Here is an 18,104-nt window from a genome sequence, read left to right as displayed (position 1 = left end):
TTATGTTTACAGATAAAGTTTCTTATTTACTTTTATCTTTTAATGCAATTTTCCATGAAATTTAAAAAGTACCCTCACTCTAAGTTAACCTGCATTTATCCTAATGGCACTAAATGTGCCTCATAAAATTTTAAGACTGTAGTTGGTAGTTTCCCTGGCAGAAATTGCATTCTACTAGCATAGGGGAGATCAAAATTCCCTACTTGTCTACATCACAGTGTTCACTTCATGTTCCTTTTCTCTTTCCTGAAATAATCAGTGGTTTACCTAATATTATGAAATTGTATCACTTAACATAACTTTTACTATCATCTACTTGTCCTTAGGATAACCCTCTACCTTATAAGCTTTTGGCCAATGTTCAAGATTTTAGGTCTTGCCACTCACTCTCACATTATACTCATCAAATTTTGCTCTTCAACCCTCATAAAGGTGATCTTTCCAGGACACAGTGCCTCATTTTTATCACCTTCACTTGTATAATAGTAATGCATTTCACTTTACCTGAAACTATTTTTCATAACCATAAAGTTCTGTGCCTCTTCAATCTTGCTTTCAAGTATTCACTCTCTGATCATCATGTATCTGTATTTCTGTAGTATTCTAACTTCAATAAACATTGTACTTCAGTAACACTTAGATATACATATCACCTACCATATCTTTCCTGACTCTCAATCCCCACATGTTCTCACTTTCTAACCTTTGAGTACACAACACAGTGGAGATTGATGTAATAATTAATATTGTTTTACACACAATAATGTAAAATATAATTCAGATCTCAGAGAAAATCGGCAGGTTATTAGTTCTCTATCTTTCCCTATCTATACTCATATGTAGTCTATAAAAATATATATTTCATATGAAGATATAGTTAATTTACAGCACAAGCTATATACACTGACATGGATATATCATGTAGTGAAATGCTACTCCAATCAATATAACTGAAAATAAGGTCTCAACGTGAACATATGAACAGTAAAAAAATAAGACAAGCATAATATTTTGCCTTGCAAGCACCATGTCAAATTGATTAGTAGCATAGTTCAAGGATTAGAACTCAGATTCTATCAAATCTTCCATTTGTATTCAACTGGCAGGACATTTTGTTGAGTGAAATAAACCAGACACAGAAAAACAAACACCACATGTTCTCACTTAAATATGGGAGTCAAAATTAAAAGGGGAAAAAAATAAAAAAAAAAGAACAAAAGAAATGCCTGTGTGTGTCAGTTTTGCTGCAAATACAGTTTTGTCAAACTCTCTTTTATACATTTGTCAAACTAATGGTTAAGAATATTATACTACTATGGTTTTAATGATGCATGATTACTTTGAAAATTTCAGCATATGGATGAAATGGTCATTTTTCCATTTAATTATTGTTTATAACCCTTGCCTATATTTCAGCTAAACTATGGTCCTTTCACCTTTTACTTGTTGAACTATTTATTTAGTGAAGAATTAAACCCTTGACTATAATGTAAATTAAAGATATGTTATCTCAAAAGTGAAGGGGGGGTGGAAGGGATCTTGGGATGTAGATAAAGGGAGAGAGTAAGAGAGAAATGGACTAAAAAACAAAATAAGTCTCCCTAATGTAGTACAATAAAAAATAAAACAATATAATAACTAAGAATAAAAGCAAAATCTGCTATTTGCAGGTGATCTAGTTTAGAAAAGTTGCTTTAAACCTTCTTCTCCTTCATAGAGCGAAATGCAGAGTGCATGATATAATAACTCATTAAATATTTCCTCTACCATAGACAAAATAAAAGGTAACATATAAATATCATGCAGAAATAATTGTTTTTAATTTTTCTGTAAGTAATATGTTTATTATTTTATTTTCACAAATTATCCTGGTTTATTAATATAACATCCTACTTATAGATCTTTATTTTAATTATTTTCAATAATACGTAATGATAAATATTTTCTGATACTTGAAAATGGAAGATTACCAAGTGTTAATGATTTGCAATGAAAATGCTAGGCAATGTAATTTGAATATGATTGTATAAGTTTAAACTAAATTTTTTAGATATTGCTAAAGCAATGAACATCATTTGTGTACCAATATCTTACACCATCAAGACACAGATACACCTTGATCCACTATTTACCAGTACATTGTATTATGAGGCTTTAAAATCATTGAAATATCACATGTACATTACTTATTGTCTTATTTTGCTTGTTCTTTACAATACTTTTCGTTATTGTGGTTTTGAACTTTTACAAAACATATTTCGTTTCATAATTTTTGGTCTATCTTCCTTGAATCATAAAGTTTGTATGGTGTTCTCTTTTCTTTTCTGTTTTTCACCAAGGTAACAGCCTAGTCAAGAATAGGGCTCAGAGGAGCCTAAGTTTGGTTCAGGCAATATTATTTTGCTAATGGTGGGACTTTGATCCTAATTTTGTTCTTTTGGTCCAAGGAGGTTCTCAAAAGTTTCACATAGCTTCACATCGACTCAACTTTCTTATTAGGGAAAAGTGAACTCACATTCCAAGTAACTTTTATGAGTTTCTATTTTGTTACTAATTTAAGATTCATAGTTTTTACAACCTTGTTAGTTCTTTGCCTTCAAGCACATGTTATTTTGTTGCATATTGGCTTTCTGAGACTCTCAGGATGCTATAAACAAAATTCTCACTATTTTGGGCCTTAGGAAAATAATGAGACTGAGTGTAGAGTTTGGGATAGAGTTAAGAACTAAGAACAACCTGGGAAATAGATTTCAGGAATACAAGCTGGGTATAACTGAAGAATACTCCTTAACCAACTGCTGAAGTTACTTATAAAAACTGATCAGAAATGGACAAAGTCCTATGTCATGATTTGTATTTTATTTTTCTAAGTGGGGACTGGGTATGTTGGTATTACTTAAATTTTCCTCTTCCAAAAATGTAATTGGAATATAACGTATAGATAATTTATTTTTTTGGTTCAAATTAATGTCATTAGAAATGTCCACATATTGATATAAAGTAGTGAGTGCTGCACACCACTCACAAGTTGTCAACTTGAAGTCTGATGCCAGGAATTCTGGTGCTTTGAGTTAGTTCTGCCAATGAGATAGTAGATGTATATTCTTTGATTAAAGAAGGAATTCATCTTTAAGAATCATAAAAGAAAACTGTAATAGTCATTACAATTGTTTACAATATTGACATTTTTCTCTCCCTTTAAGCTAATGGCAGTATTGTGCATCCTTGCAGTTTTAAAAGTTTATTTTGTCCTTAGAATTTTATTAACCAGTATGAGTGTAAGACCTTAGAGAGAGCACATATTAGTAGAAAATGGTAAAGACTTCTGCTGAAAATTTTCTTCTGTATAAACAATAATAGTAACCAAAAATGAAATAATACTTTTTATTTCAGAACTACAGAAATTTACCAAGATTCGCAGTAACATGGAGAGTTATGTGTGGGTAAGATCAATGAACTTTGTGGTTTTAACATGCCTTAGTCCCATACCCCATGCTCCTGCTATGCAATAGCTTTGCATCTTAACAGAGCTCAACACGCTGAAAACAGCCTGACATCCTTCAGAGAAAGCAAAAACAAGATCAGTTACTTGGAAGACACAATCTTAGAAAACTGTCATTATTTAAACTCTGTGGTGATTCCCTTAGACTCCAGTTTCAAACCCATCTGAATCTGACCTGACTTGCTTGCAGCTCACCTATACTGTTTTTCCTCCAGAAGAATTTGCTGAAATTATTTATCTTTATGGATTCCTAAGCAGAGCATACCAGTTGGAGAAACTGGAAACAAAAAGCTTCAAAGGAAAATTTGATGAATGAAATATCCACGAGGGCCTTATAATATTTTGCCATATTCTTCGGATTCTAGAAAGCCACACACATGCGTTGTGTTGTTTGCCTACCTGGCAATATGCTTTGTCTCTGAAAGAACTGAGATGGACCCAGGATTTTACCTATCACTGACCTTTAGTTTCTGTACAAAGAAGAATTGAAGGCTAAGACAGAGTTGCCAATTGTGTGGCAGAAGTGATCCGATGCATGTTCCAACAGGTGCATAAATTCTCAGCAAGCTGGGAAGCCTATTGCTTTCAACTAATAAATGAAATCTTCCTGAAATCATTAGCTAACCACTCAGTTCTCTCAGCACTGGCTTCATAGATCACACAGGAAAAATATAGACTTTAAAGAATTGGATCACAAGGCCACTAAACAAAGAGCAATAACAGAGAGAGAGACAAATCTGATTTTAAAGTAGTCACATAGACTTAAAAATATCCAGTTTTTAACAAGAAATTGCAGAGTACTATAAAAGTAGTAAAGTGGCAAATCATGTAAAATTTTTCACTCTCAAATTTAATTAAATGTTTGAAGTAGCATCAATCATTTATACACACTTCCATCAAAATGAGAGAATCACTTCCTAATTAGTGATATGAGCTCATTATTACCCTGATACCAAAAGTATATAAAAACATTCTGCAAATAGAGAGTGTGTGATTTCCCTCAATTCCCCGCCCCTTACCACTGTTCTTGTTGCTGCTGTGAATAGTAGATACTTGGAATGGAAATACAGAAAAGATGTCTCCTCTCAAATTGAAATACCATGGTCCCCCTTGGGTTGATGAAATCAAATTTTCTTATTGTTAGAAACTAAGATTTTAATGTTGTTTTCATGGCAGCACCACTTTGACTATCTTGGCAGGATATCCATCTCCCTTATTTTAAAAGACATCCATTTTAGCAATGTTTAAATTATGCAGCAAAATTCAGCAGAAGACCCATAAGGGATACCAGAATGGAGTTCCTGCCTTCTGTCTTCAGGCTCTCCTGATATAATTGCTGCATTCATCTGGAAAGTGAACCAAGAAATGGAAGATTCGCTCTCTCTCTCTCTCTCTCTCTCTCTCTCTCTCTCTCCCCCTCCCTCCCTCACTCTTGCACTCACTCTGCCTTTAAAATTAATTAACTAAATCTTTAAAAAATTTTGCATCTGAGCCCACAGTTTACATTAGGGTTAGCTCTTGGTTCTGTGCATTCTGAGTTTTGACAAATGTTATGCTTCTGTGTGTGCACTTTGTGATATCACACAGAATAATATTAAAAATTCCCTATGAGCCACCTATTCCTTTCTCCAACCTGTGGCAATCACTCATCCTTTTACTATGTCCTTAGTTTTGCCTTTTCCAAAATGTCACATAGTTGGAATCAAATGACATGTAGCTTTTCAAACTGGCTTTTCTCTCTCGTTTTTCTAATATGTATTTCAGCTTGCTCCATGTATTTTAATCGGCTAGTCAGATCATTTATTTTTATGAATGAATACTATTCCACTGTCTGGGTATTCTACAATTTTGTATTTATTGATTCACCTATTGAAAGACATCTTAATTGCTGTAAGATTCTGGCAGCTATGGACAACGTTGATATAAACTTTGGTGTGCAGGTTTTTGCATGGATCAAAGTTTTCAACATTGTTATCACTGGATCATACACTAAGAATATATTTAGCTTTGTAACAACCTGTGAAACTGGCTCTCAATGTGCCATTTTGCATTTCCTTTGCTCTACATCCACACCAGCAGTTGATATTATTAGCATTTTGGATTTGGGCTATCTGATAGATGGGCTGTGCTGGATCATTTTTTCAGTTTGTACTTCCCTTCTTATCTGCCGTCTACACATCTTCTTTGTTGAGAGGTCTATTCAGGTCTTTTCCTCATTTTAAATTCCTGTCTCCATTGCTTATTGTTGATTTTAATTCTTTTTACATTTTGGATTGTCGTCCCTTATTGAACATGTTTTTAAAATATATTCTCCTTGTCTGTGGCTTATTTTCTCATTCTCTTGATTCTGTTATGTTCAAGGATGAATGATATCCCCTCCTTGCAAATACTAGATCTTGTTTATTCATTAATCCATAGATGAGAATTTGGTTTGCTATTCCATCTCTCCTTTTAATATCATTGTTTTGTCAGGTACTTGTTGTTCAATTTCTCTGTATAAATATATCTATTTTTAAAGTTATGTCTTGCAGATCATGCTGATATTTTATGAAGAATGTAATCATTTCTTGACATTTTCTTCTAGCTCTCATTGTAGAGGCTTTTAAAAGACTTTCTATCCCTTTGACTTTTTAGGTGGGCCCTTTTTATTATTATATTGTTATGGATTTATGATTTTTCTATATTAAAAATGAAAATCATTAATAATCATGATATGATGGTAATCTTTAATGCAAAATAACCCATTGCAGAATTAAAGTGCTTTAATCAATAAATATTGATTATGTGAAGCAATCATCACACAATAATAAACTAAAACAGTAATTTATAACCATGAGTTATTAATTTGTGGGTCAGGGATTGCTTTAGTTTGAACATAATCTCTCAGTTTCATGCAGGACTTTTTGGTAGTGCCATGAGAGTGGGAAAAAAAATCCAATTTTGGCACTTAAGCCTGGTAGAATATTCTTAGGGCATTGAGGGCCTGTCCTCAGATGAGTTTTCTTGAGAGAATTAGTTCTAAAGGCTGAGTCAAGACCAGCATCTCTTTTTTTCCTCACTCACCATGTGATCACTCCTATTTGCACATGTTTTGCCACTGGCATCCACTGCCCTCACCAGGAGATGAACTAATGGGGTCCCTCTAACACTAGAATATGAAACTCCAAAACTGAGAGCCAAAATCAGCTTCCTTCAATCAGCATGTTTCAAGAATTTAGTTATAGTAATAGAAACTGATGGATACAGACAACTGGAACTCGGAAATGGAAATCTTACTATAACTGAAAATGTGGAGGTAGCTTTGGAATTGGTTAACTGGCAGATGTTGAAAGAATTTGGAGAATCAGGTAAGGAAAAGTCTAGAAAACTGTAAGCAGAGTGTTACGGATGATTCTGAGGAAGGTTCAGAAGAAAAGGAAGCTGGGAAAGAGCTGGAATTTCTTGGAGAATGGGTAAGTTAACCTACACATAATGTTGAAAGAAAGGGGACCCAAGATGGAAGAATAGGGGAATGACTTACTGCACTAAGCTAGGAATAAATAGTTAAAAGAAAAAAAAAGAAAGAAAAAAATTGCACTATCAAGGGAAAATTAGAGAGAAAACTGCACTGAAACTCTACAAAAGGAAGAGGAACTCGTGGACCTGTGTAGAAGGTGCAGATGTGCAGCTCAGGTATGGACACAACACGTGACTGCACGAGCTGAGAGCAGGAGTGATCAGCAGCTTGGAGACAGAGGTGAGATCGACAGCAGCAATCTGTGGTGATATAGCTGGAAGGAGAGTGTGGTATGAGTACGGATTGGAGTCCTGAGGGCTAGCAGTTACTAATGACTACCCATGGACCCAGTGGAAGTAAAAGGGACATATTTATCTGATACCATCCTTCCTCTAACACTGTCCACTGTTCAGCTGAGAAAGGGCAGGTACGATTTAGGGCTTGGGTTACAGCTATGGAAACCTTGTGTGTACACACAGCAACTGGCTGAGACAGGGCACCATCTTCTCAGCATTACTAGTAGCAGTGGCAGAGAGAGGGCAACATTCAACCAGTGGCTCTTACATATGCATGTGATCTAATGATTGTAGTGGAAGGAAAAATCTGCAGTACACACTGACTTTGAGCTTGGTTGGGAGAATTGACAGGTGGCTAGGAACTCAAGTAGGATCGCGAGGTATTCCCCACCTCCCAGCATACAACAAGCTCTGGGGTTCAAACTACCAAGATGGAGCTGGCTTGGAAAATGATTGTGGGGGCCTTGTGTGCTGATAATATGGGGACCAGTGGCTTCACAAGAGGATATAGGGTTTAGCTGGGCCTCTGGGCAATCACTGGGTATGGCTCCACATGATCAGAGCTCTTAGTGCCTGAGGAAGGTCATTGCAGCAGGAAAGGTGCTCAGAGTGAGACTGTGCAGATCGTTTTTATGGCTCATACAGCAGCACTCATGAGTGTTGAACTGCTGGGGGCTAAAGCCCAGACATTGCTCAGCATGGAGGAGTGGAGGTGAGGGGGTGATCACACCAACAGAGTTGACCATTCCCAGCATTCTGTTAACAACAGATCTACCAAGCACAACTTGGATGTTACCCTGTATACTTGCCCCACCGTGCAGCACTGACCAGAACTCCCTGGCCACACCTAGCACATACCTCTTGGTATTCACTAAAAGTGCAAACATTCTGCAAGGCCACAGATGAATAGTTCAAAGATAAAAGCCATCAGAGGGAAAAACCAATAAGTAACTCCACAAATAGGTAAAAATAAATGCAGGAATTCAAGAAACAAGAAATATGAAGACATCATGACTCCCTCAAAGGGATAAAATAACATTTCAAAATTAGAGTGCAATGAAGAGATTGAAGAAATGCAAGGACTTCAGGGTTCCGTTGGCACTGGTGGGGGGGACAGTGCATCCCCACTCCTGCTCCGGCTTTAGACTTGTTCCAGAAACTCTGGGAGCTTGAAGAAACCTGCTGAGTGTTTTTGTTTTTGTTTATTCCTTGCTCTTGTCAACTGCCTGCCTGGTAGCACCTGCAGGTTGCCATGGGTCGGGCTGGGGAGGCCACTCGGCTGCGCTGCAGGGCGCCCGCTTGGCCACCTTGACCCTGGTTTGAATAAAGAGAAGTGCGTTTGGATTAGAAAAAAAAAATTAACCACAGTGAAACAGGGACCTTTGCTAAAAATTTCGAGGGTTCTTGCCATATATTTAGATAAGAATTATAAATATCGGTTGCTTATAAATGAGATGGGCAACACAGTATATTTTTAAGCATTTATTCAGTGAAAGAAATACACAGGAAAGAGAGGGCTTTATTTAGGGGAGAAAGAAGTCTAAAGTGAGGGCTTTATTTAGGGGAGAAAGAAATCAAGAAACTAAAATGGGTCCACACCAAGCAGAGAGCAGGTCAGGAGCCACGTGGAGCAAGCATGCTACTCCAGGCATGCAGTTAGGTGAAGCCACAAGTATCATAGTATGGGAAAAATAACAGAGACTGGTGGGAGGCATGGGACAACAGTGGTGGGCTCACCATTCTCCAGGCCTTCTATTCACTTCCAAGGGGGAGTCTGATTGGCAGGTAGGCATATAGGTGAGATCAGGTAGGAGTGAGAGATAACAAAAGGGGGCAGGACAAAGGTGTGGTCTCCAACTCACAAATCGATTTAATTCTATCTACCTGCCCATATTAAAAGGATAACTCAAATACAGTCAGAAGTAAATCTACAAACTAAAAAACTTTAGATTATAAGAGGAAAGTTTTTCCCATGAAACTGAGATCAAAAGGAAATAACTGATTGCCTTAAACAGAGCTCTAGATCACACAAGGGATTTGTAAGGCTCCTTCACTCTGCATGGAGACCTCAGTCTTCCGGTAATGTAGAAAGAGCCAACCAGATTCTATGAAAAACATCACAAGTATAGAAATGCGTGCTTGGTAAGAAAGTTTAAGAAGGAAATAGTGTTCTTGGTAAGAAAGGTTAAGAAGGAAAGAGTTTTTTTAAGGAAAGGACATGGTTTGTAAGAATGACTTTATCCTGATGGCTAGTTTACTCTAGACTGGAATGGAAATGACAGAATGTTTCAAGTAAGTTGAAGAGGGTGTGTGGAAGTCACAAAAGGTTATGAAATAAAGAAATATTGGACATGCTAACTGCTGCTCCAGGGGGTATCTGTGCCATGTTCCAGGAAGAATGTTGTCTCTGGGTCAATCAGACTAGACAGGTACAAATCCAAATTCCTACTTTTCCTGGGCAAAGCCAAACAGCTCCAGGACCAGGCCAAGCAAGGCTGGGATTTCTGGCCTGACATCTGGTCATGGAAATCCTGGCTATTTCCACTCCTTGACCCAATAACTTCCGTAATCTTGATGCTTCTCTTTGAACTGAGTGTTTTTAATGCCCTTGTTCATTTTGTCTCTAACAGACTAAAAGCTGTCGAACTCCAAATGGTCGTCAGACAAGGCTTCCAGCCCATTCCACTGGATGACCTGAGCAGCCCTCTGGACTGAGCAGGACGGTCTTTCCAAGGCCACTGTCACACACCATAAGACAGATAGCAAGAGGAAATACCCAAAAGTCCCTCGATGCCCACAAGCCAGCTTTGAAGAAGTTACAGAAAACGGTTCTCCATCAATAATCCCAAAGAAGAATTTTGGGTATTGCCTGTTGAGGGAGGAATGTCAGGTAGGAAGTCAGTTATAAGCTTATGTGTGTGCGACATAAAGGCCTAAAGAGAAGACATCTGTGTCCAGCACATGCTGCATCTCAAGGTCATCCCAATGGTGTTTCAGGGGCAGCCCAGTATTCACATCCTGCTCTGTCCTGCCCCCTTCTACTTGATAACCTGTCAGGTGGAGGTCCCCACCCCTTCTGCCTGACAATCTTCCACAATCTCCCAGGTGCAGCCCAGTATCTGCATTTCAAACACCCTGATTCCAATTCTCTAGGGGGTCCTGCCCACCCTTCCTCCTGTCTGATAACATTTGCATCCATAAAGTCCTTTGTTTCAGACCTTCAAGAGAAAACTCAGGGAGGAGCTTCTTAACATTTGCATCCATAAAGTCCTTTGTTTCAGACCTTCAATAGAGAAGTTTTTGTATTTACATCCAAAAAGCCTTTGTTCCAAGAGGAGCAGAGGTGGGGAAGCAAGACCCATCTCCTTAGAAACCCCCAGCCTCAACCGGACTGCGTGCTCACCCCTCTGCCTCTGCTGAGCTGCCCGCCTGGTCTGGCCAGGTGTACTCTCTCCACTCACCCATGTAACCTCGCCCCCCCCCCCCCCCCAGTCTGAGCGACTGGGCACTCTTCCTCAGGTCCTGTCTGGAGAGGTGCCCATCCATCCTTACGGATGTCCCTACCTTAATAAACTTTGCTACTTTTACTTTCCACTAAAAAAAGTGAAAAATAAAAAATTCAATGGATCAAATAAAAAATGTGGTGGAAAGCCTTACCAACAAACTTGGTGATGCTAAAGAAAGAATATCTAAGCTAAAAGACAAATCTTTGGAAATATTTCAGTCAGATCAAAAAAGAAAATAGAAAACTTGAAACAGTATTGGAGATTTCAACATATGATTCTTAAGAGTTCCTGAAGGTCTAGAATGAAATAACGGACTAAAATTCCTATTTTGTGAAATAATTACAGAAATCTTTCCGAATTTGGAGAAAGAAAAGGATATCCAAGTGCATGAAGCACACAGAACTCCTAATAAACAGTACCAGAAAAATTCTTCACCAACACACATTGTAGTCAGACTTTCCACAATTAAACATAGAGAAAATATTTTAAAAAGTACACAAGAGAAACTTTCAGAGTATCTCCAATTAGATCCAGAGTGGACTTCTCATTAGAAACTCTGCAGGCTAGGGGAGAATGGTGAAACATAGTCCAAGTTGTAAGAGAAAAAACTGTGGCTTGGAATATTGTACTATGCAAAGCTCACATTTATGAGAGCTAACCTAACCCTAACCCTAAATCTAACTCTAACCCTAACCTTAATCCATAATATACAGAAATTGAAATAATTTTTCACCACTCATCCAGCCTTATAAAAAGATGTTTATGGGTGTTCTACACACAGAAACACAGAAAGATAGCCATCATTATGAAGGAATGTGAAGACAGAAAATCTCCAGTAAAAAAAAAAAATTCCAAAGTAAACAATATGAATATTTATGGAAAAATGGCAGGGCAATTTGTTACTTACCAATAGAAAAATTGATGTAAATGGCCTCAACTTTCCAGTTAAAAGATACAGACTGGCCGAATGGATTACAAACAAGACCCATCCATTTGCTGCCTACAAGTAATACATCTCACCAAATAAAGATACATGCAGACTGAAAGTGAAATGTTGGGAAAAGATATTCCATGCTAACAGAATTCAAAAAGGGTCAGGTATTTCCATCCTAATATCAAACAAAGTAGAATTTAATACAAAAATTGTTAAAAGAGATGAAGATGAACACTATGTAATGATTAAGGGATCAATTAAACAGGAAAATTTGACTATAATAGATGTATATGCACCTAACAGCAGAATACCTGGATATTTAAAAGAAATGTTGATGGATTTAAATGGAGACATAAACTCCAATACAACAGTAAAGGGGTCTCCAACACCTCACCTTTAGCAATGGAGAGATCAACCAGACAGAAAATCAGCAAGGAAACAACAGACATAAATTATGGACCAAATAAACCCAACTGAAATCTACAGACCTTTTGGCTCCACAGTTGCAGAATACACATTCTTATCATCAATGCATGGAACTTTCTCTAGGACAGACCATATGCTAGGCCATAAATCAAGTCTCTAAATGTAAAAACATCAAAATCATACCAACCACCTTATCTGATAACAATGGAATGAAGCGGGAAATCAACAACTCAGGAATCTCTAGATCATATGCAAACAATTTGAGACTGAACAACATGCTCCTGAATGAGTAGTGGGTCATAGAAGAAATCAACAGAGAAATCAAAAAAATTATGGAAAAAATGATAATACATCATATCAAAATTTATGAGATAAGCAAAAGAAGTGTTGAGAGGTAAGTTTATAGCAACTAGTACCTACATGAAAAAATTGGAAAGGCATCAAATAAATGAGCTATCAATGCATCTCAAGGACTTAGAAAAACAACAACAAAAAAAAAAACAAACCCAAAATTAGTAAGAAGAAAGAAATAGTTAAAATTAGAGAAAAAATAAACAAAATTGATACATCATTTTCCCAATAATCAAAAAAGAGGGAAAAGATCCAGATGAATAAAGTCAGAGACTATAAAGTAATGTAACAACAGATACCATGGAAATAAAAGGAATCATCAGGAACTACGACAAAGAGTAGTATGCCAACAAATTGGGAAAGTTATAATAAATGGACAGATTCCTGGACATATACAATCTACCAAAATTTAGTCATGAAGACATAGAAAACATGAACAGACCAATAACCAAGATGGCAAATGAATCAGTAATAAATGCCCTCCCAACAAAGAAAAGCTAAAGACCAGGAAACTTCACTGCTGAATACTGAATTCTAGCAGACATTTAAAGAAGAACTAATTCCAAATCTTATCAAGCTATTCAAAACAACTAAAAGCAAGGGAATACTCCCAAAATCCTTCAGTAAAGCCTGTATCACCCTAATTCTTAAACCAGAAAATGATACAATAGAGAAAGAGAACTATAGACCAATATCCCTAATGAATACAGATGTAAAAATCCACCTCAAAATCTTAGTTAATAAAATCCAACAACATACCAGAAAGATCATTCACCTGGACCAAGCAGAATTTATTACTGGTATTCAGGGATGATTCAACATTTGCAAATCAATAAAATGTGAAACATTACAATTAACAAACTGGAGAACAAAACCATATGGTGACCTCAATAGATACAGAGAAATCTTTCAATAAAATATAAAATACAACATCCTTTCATGATTAAAACCTTAAGCAAATTGGGTACAGAAGGAACATTGCTCAACATAATCAAAGCAATTTATGACAAATCCATAGCCAGTATCCTATTGAATGGAAAAAAGTTGGAAACATTCCCCCTAAGATCTAGAATGAGACAAGGATGCCCACTCTCACCACTGCTGCTTAATATGATCCTAGAAGATTTATATGGAACCATTAGAAAAGAAAAATACATTAAAATGATACAAATTGGAAGGGAGTAAGTCAAACTCTTGCTATTTGGAGATGACATGATTCTCTAGATATGGGATTCAAAGACTCCTCTGAAAGACTATTGGAACTCATAAAAGAATTTGGTGAATTGGCAGCATATAAAAATCAACACACAAAAATCACCAGTCTTTGTATACATAGAAATGCCAAGTCTTAAAAAGAACTTTTAAGATCAAACCCATTCACAATAGCTACAAAAGTAATTTAAAACCTTGGAATAAATTTAAGCAAGAATGGCAAAGCTTTCTATGATGAAAATTACAAAACAGTAAAGAAAGAAATAGAAGAAGAAATAAAAATATAAAAATCTTCATTGTTCATGGATTGGAAGACTTAGCCTCAAGAAAATGTACATACCTCTGAAAGTAATTTACAGATTCAGTATGATATCAATCAAAATATCAATGACATTCTTCTCAAATTTACAAAAGATGCCAAAATTCATATGGAACTTACAAGATACCCCCCAAATAACTATAGCAATCTTATACAACAAAAACCATGCATGAGTCATCATAACACCAGATTTCAAGACATACTACAGAACAATTGTAATCACAACAACCTGGTACTGACACACAAACAGAACTGTAGCCCAGTGAAACAAAATAGAAACTCCAGAAATCAATCCATACATCTCCAATAAATTTATTTTTGAAAAAGGAGTGAAAATCAATCCCTGGAGGAAGGATATTCTCTTTAATAAATGGTTCAGGGGGAACTGGATCTCCATGTGCAAAAGTATGAAACTAGACCCTACCTAACATCTTACAGAGAAATCAGTTCAAATAGATCAAATACCTAAATCTATAACCTGATGGCATCAAATTACTAGAGAAAATTGGGGAAACTCTGCAAGACATTGGCATGGACAAAGACTTCTTGGAAAAGTCCCAGAAGCACAGGCAATCAAAGCAAAAATTGACAAATGGGATTATGTCAAATTGAGAAGCTCTGCATGGCAAAAGAAACACTCAACAAAGTGAAGAGGCAAATGACAGAATGGGAGAAATTATTTGCAAACTGTACAACTAATAAAAGGTTAATATTCAGACTCTACGAAGAGCTCAATAAATTCAACAACAACAAAACAAACAATCCAGTTAAGAAATGGGCAAAGGATTTGAACAGGAATTTTTCAAGAGGGGAAATTCAAATAATCAAAAGACACTTGAAAAAAATGCCAAGGATCACTAGCCATCATGGAAATACAAATCAAAATCACAATGAGGTTTCAGCTCATTCCTGTTAGAATGGTTCTCATACAAAAATCAACATACAACATATGCTGGTGAGGATGTGGAGGAAAAGGTATCCTAATCCACAGTGGGCAGAATGTAAACTGGTGCAGCCACTGTAGAAGTCAATATGGAGATAGCTCAATAATCTGAATATAGGCCTCCCCTATGAACCAGCCATCCCACTCCTTGGAATTTACTCAAACCAAAAGAAATCAGCATATAAAAGTGTTATCTGTACCCTTATGTTAATTGCAGCACAATTCATAGCTAAAAAATGAAATCTACCCAGATGTCCATCAACTGTAGACTGTATAAAGAAATTATTGTACATATTGGTACGTATGTACTATGGAGTACTATTCAGTTGTCAGAAATGAAATCCTTGTATTTTGTAACAGAACAAATGCAACTGGAAACTATTATAGCTAGTGAAATAAACCAGACCCAAAAAATCAGATATGTTTTCCTTGATCCAAGGTAACTAATAGAATACCTAAAATATAATGTATTGGAATGAAATGGACATTTTGAGATCCAATGTTTGTTTACAGCCCTTGTCTCTTCTATTGGGGAATAGTGTTTTTTTCTACTTTTTTTCATATTATTTGTTTAAGTCTTTTACTTAGTATAGGGTTATCTTTATGATCATTAAGTAAACTGAAAGTAGATCTTCCTAAAAATCAAGAGTGGGAATGAGAGAGGGTGGAGGACGAAGGGTTGGAGTATGGGTAGGAGGGAGGGTAGAGTGGAAGTATACCTATTTTCCTAAATCTTTATATATTAAGTACATGAAACACATAACCAAAATAAAATTTAAAAAAACAATGTTGAATGAAATGTTTAGAGTAATGTTCATGCTGTTGAGCTCTCAAATGATAGTTAGTATTCTATTGGAATTTTAACTAAAGTACACCCTTGCTACATTGTGGCAAATTTGGCCTTTTTTGTTTCTTTGTCCTGTTTTTAGTAGGCCAAAATTCAAGGTAATGTATTAGTTTATTTTGCACAAGAGAGTTTAAAGAAGCAAAGTACTCAGGTTGTGGTCTGGGTGTTATTATCTGTTGTTTGTAAGTTTTATAGTGATAATCAAGCAAAAAGGAGCATAATATAAAGATTGGAAAATTTGCAGCCTGGCCACAGACAGAGCAAAGAAAAGGTAAGTTTGGAACAGGAATGTTTGTTTGGAACAGTCCTTTGCTAAAGAAGTTAGTGCAAATAAAAAAAAAATTGGAGAAATGCCTCAATGTCACTTCAGAAGTTTCTGAGGTCATCTCTCCCATCACAGAAGTTCAGAAACCTAAATGTATGAATTTGGTTCAGAGGTCTTCCAAGACCAAATCCTTTCAAGAAAGATTCCCAGATTTCCCTGCTCACCCTGGACCAGACCCAGATTCTGGCTTGATAGCAAAGTGTCCTGGGGATGCTACAGCCATGGGTTAAGTGGACCCAGGTATGGCCCATCCTGTTGGCAGACCTTGACATTGTCCATATGATGCTAGTTCTGCAATAATGAAGAATGCAAGAGTTGTGGGCTCATGGTTGCTCCCCTAATATTTCAAATAAAGCCTTACTGGTCAGGTAAAATTTTGCAGAAGAGATGGACCCTCTGCACCAATTCCATGATTGGACAATGCATAGTAGAGCTGAGGAAATCAAGTTGGTATGGAGACTCCAGGAAGGAAAAGCAACCAGTTACATGCAACAGTCTCAGAAAGCTGAAGATATCTGCATGCAGCCACAGAGAATATCCCTATGGCCAGAGGCCAGGAGACATGTAGAAGTGTAAAGGCTTTGACCTAGATATCAAATTATGTCTCAGATAACTAAGGAAGGAAAAGCCAAGCAAGAAATTTGTTGCAGGGGCATAGCTTATACAGAGTCTCCTCTAGGGTAATGCCAAGTAGAAATGGGACTGGAGCTGCCATAGAGAGTCTCTTCTGGGGCCTTGTCCAGTGGTGCTACAAAAATGAGACTCCATCCTGTGAGAATTCATTCATGGGTTTTGACAAGTAAAGTCATAGGAACAGATCTACTCAGTTCTATGGGGGCTGACACAGTGTACCCACAGTGTGTGTATGTGTGTGTGTGTGTGTTTGGGTGAACAAACTGACTTCCACATTTAAGAGAAAATGTGATATTTATCTTTATTGTCTGGCTTATACCATTTGTCATAACTTACACTGCTAATGTTGGATTAAGTTAAGACTTTGGAACTATTGGAAATGGAACGGCTGTGTGTTGCATGTGAGTAGGATTTGAGTGTATGAGATAAAAGCTGGAATGCTTTAGCTTGAACATGATTTTGTTCCCAGACCAATGCAGGACCTTAAACCTCAAGGCATGTATTCATACATTAAATCAGTTTCATTCATTTTCTCTCTCTCTCTCTTTCTCTCTCTCTCTCTCCCCCCCCCCCCCATCTCCCTCCTTCCTGGCTCACCATGTGATATGCACATGCTCTGCCAATGCCATTTACTACCCTTACTGGATAGCTGAGCCAATTTTGGACTGCAGATCTCTAAAACACTGATACAAAGTAAATCTCCTGTCATGAGTAGCTTTTGTCAGGTGTTTAGTTATAGTGACTAAAAGGAGACTAGTACATCAATCTAGGCTGCTCTTCCATCCGTGGTTCTTCTGGCATTATCTTGGCTTCTCTTACGGGCCTACGGTTGCATACATACCATACACATAGATGACATGATGTTGATGAGGCTCTTATAGATCTCCAAGGTATCAGCTGGGGGTGAATCAGCTGACTTTATTTGACAGGCAGAGTTAGACAATGAGAGAGAGAGAGAGAGAAAGAGAGAGAGAGAGAGAGACAGAGAGAGAGAGAGAGAGGGGGGGGGGTCTTCCTTTCCTTTGGCTCACACTCCCCCGCAAATGGCCACTACAGCCAATGCATTGTGCCAGTCTGAAGCCAGGAGCCAGGTGCTTCTTCCTGGTCTCCCATGCTGGTGCAGGGCCTAAGCACTTGGGCCATCCTCCACTGCACTCCTGGGCCACAGCAGAGAGCTGGACTGGAAGAGGAGCAACTGGGACAGAATCCGGCGCCCCAACTGGGACTAGAACCCAGTGTGCCGGTGCCGCAGGCAGAGGATTAGCCTAGTGAGCCACGATGCTGGCCAGCTGACTTTGTTTGAAGGAACATAAC

Source organism: Lepus europaeus, chromosome 4 (assembly GCF_033115175.1).
Source record: "Lepus europaeus isolate LE1 chromosome 4, mLepTim1.pri, whole genome shotgun sequence".
Taxonomy (NCBI): Eukaryota; Metazoa; Chordata; class Mammalia; order Lagomorpha; family Leporidae; genus Lepus; species Lepus europaeus.
The sequence above is the reverse complement of the archived record's forward strand: the minus strand, read 5'-3'. Positions refer to the sequence as shown.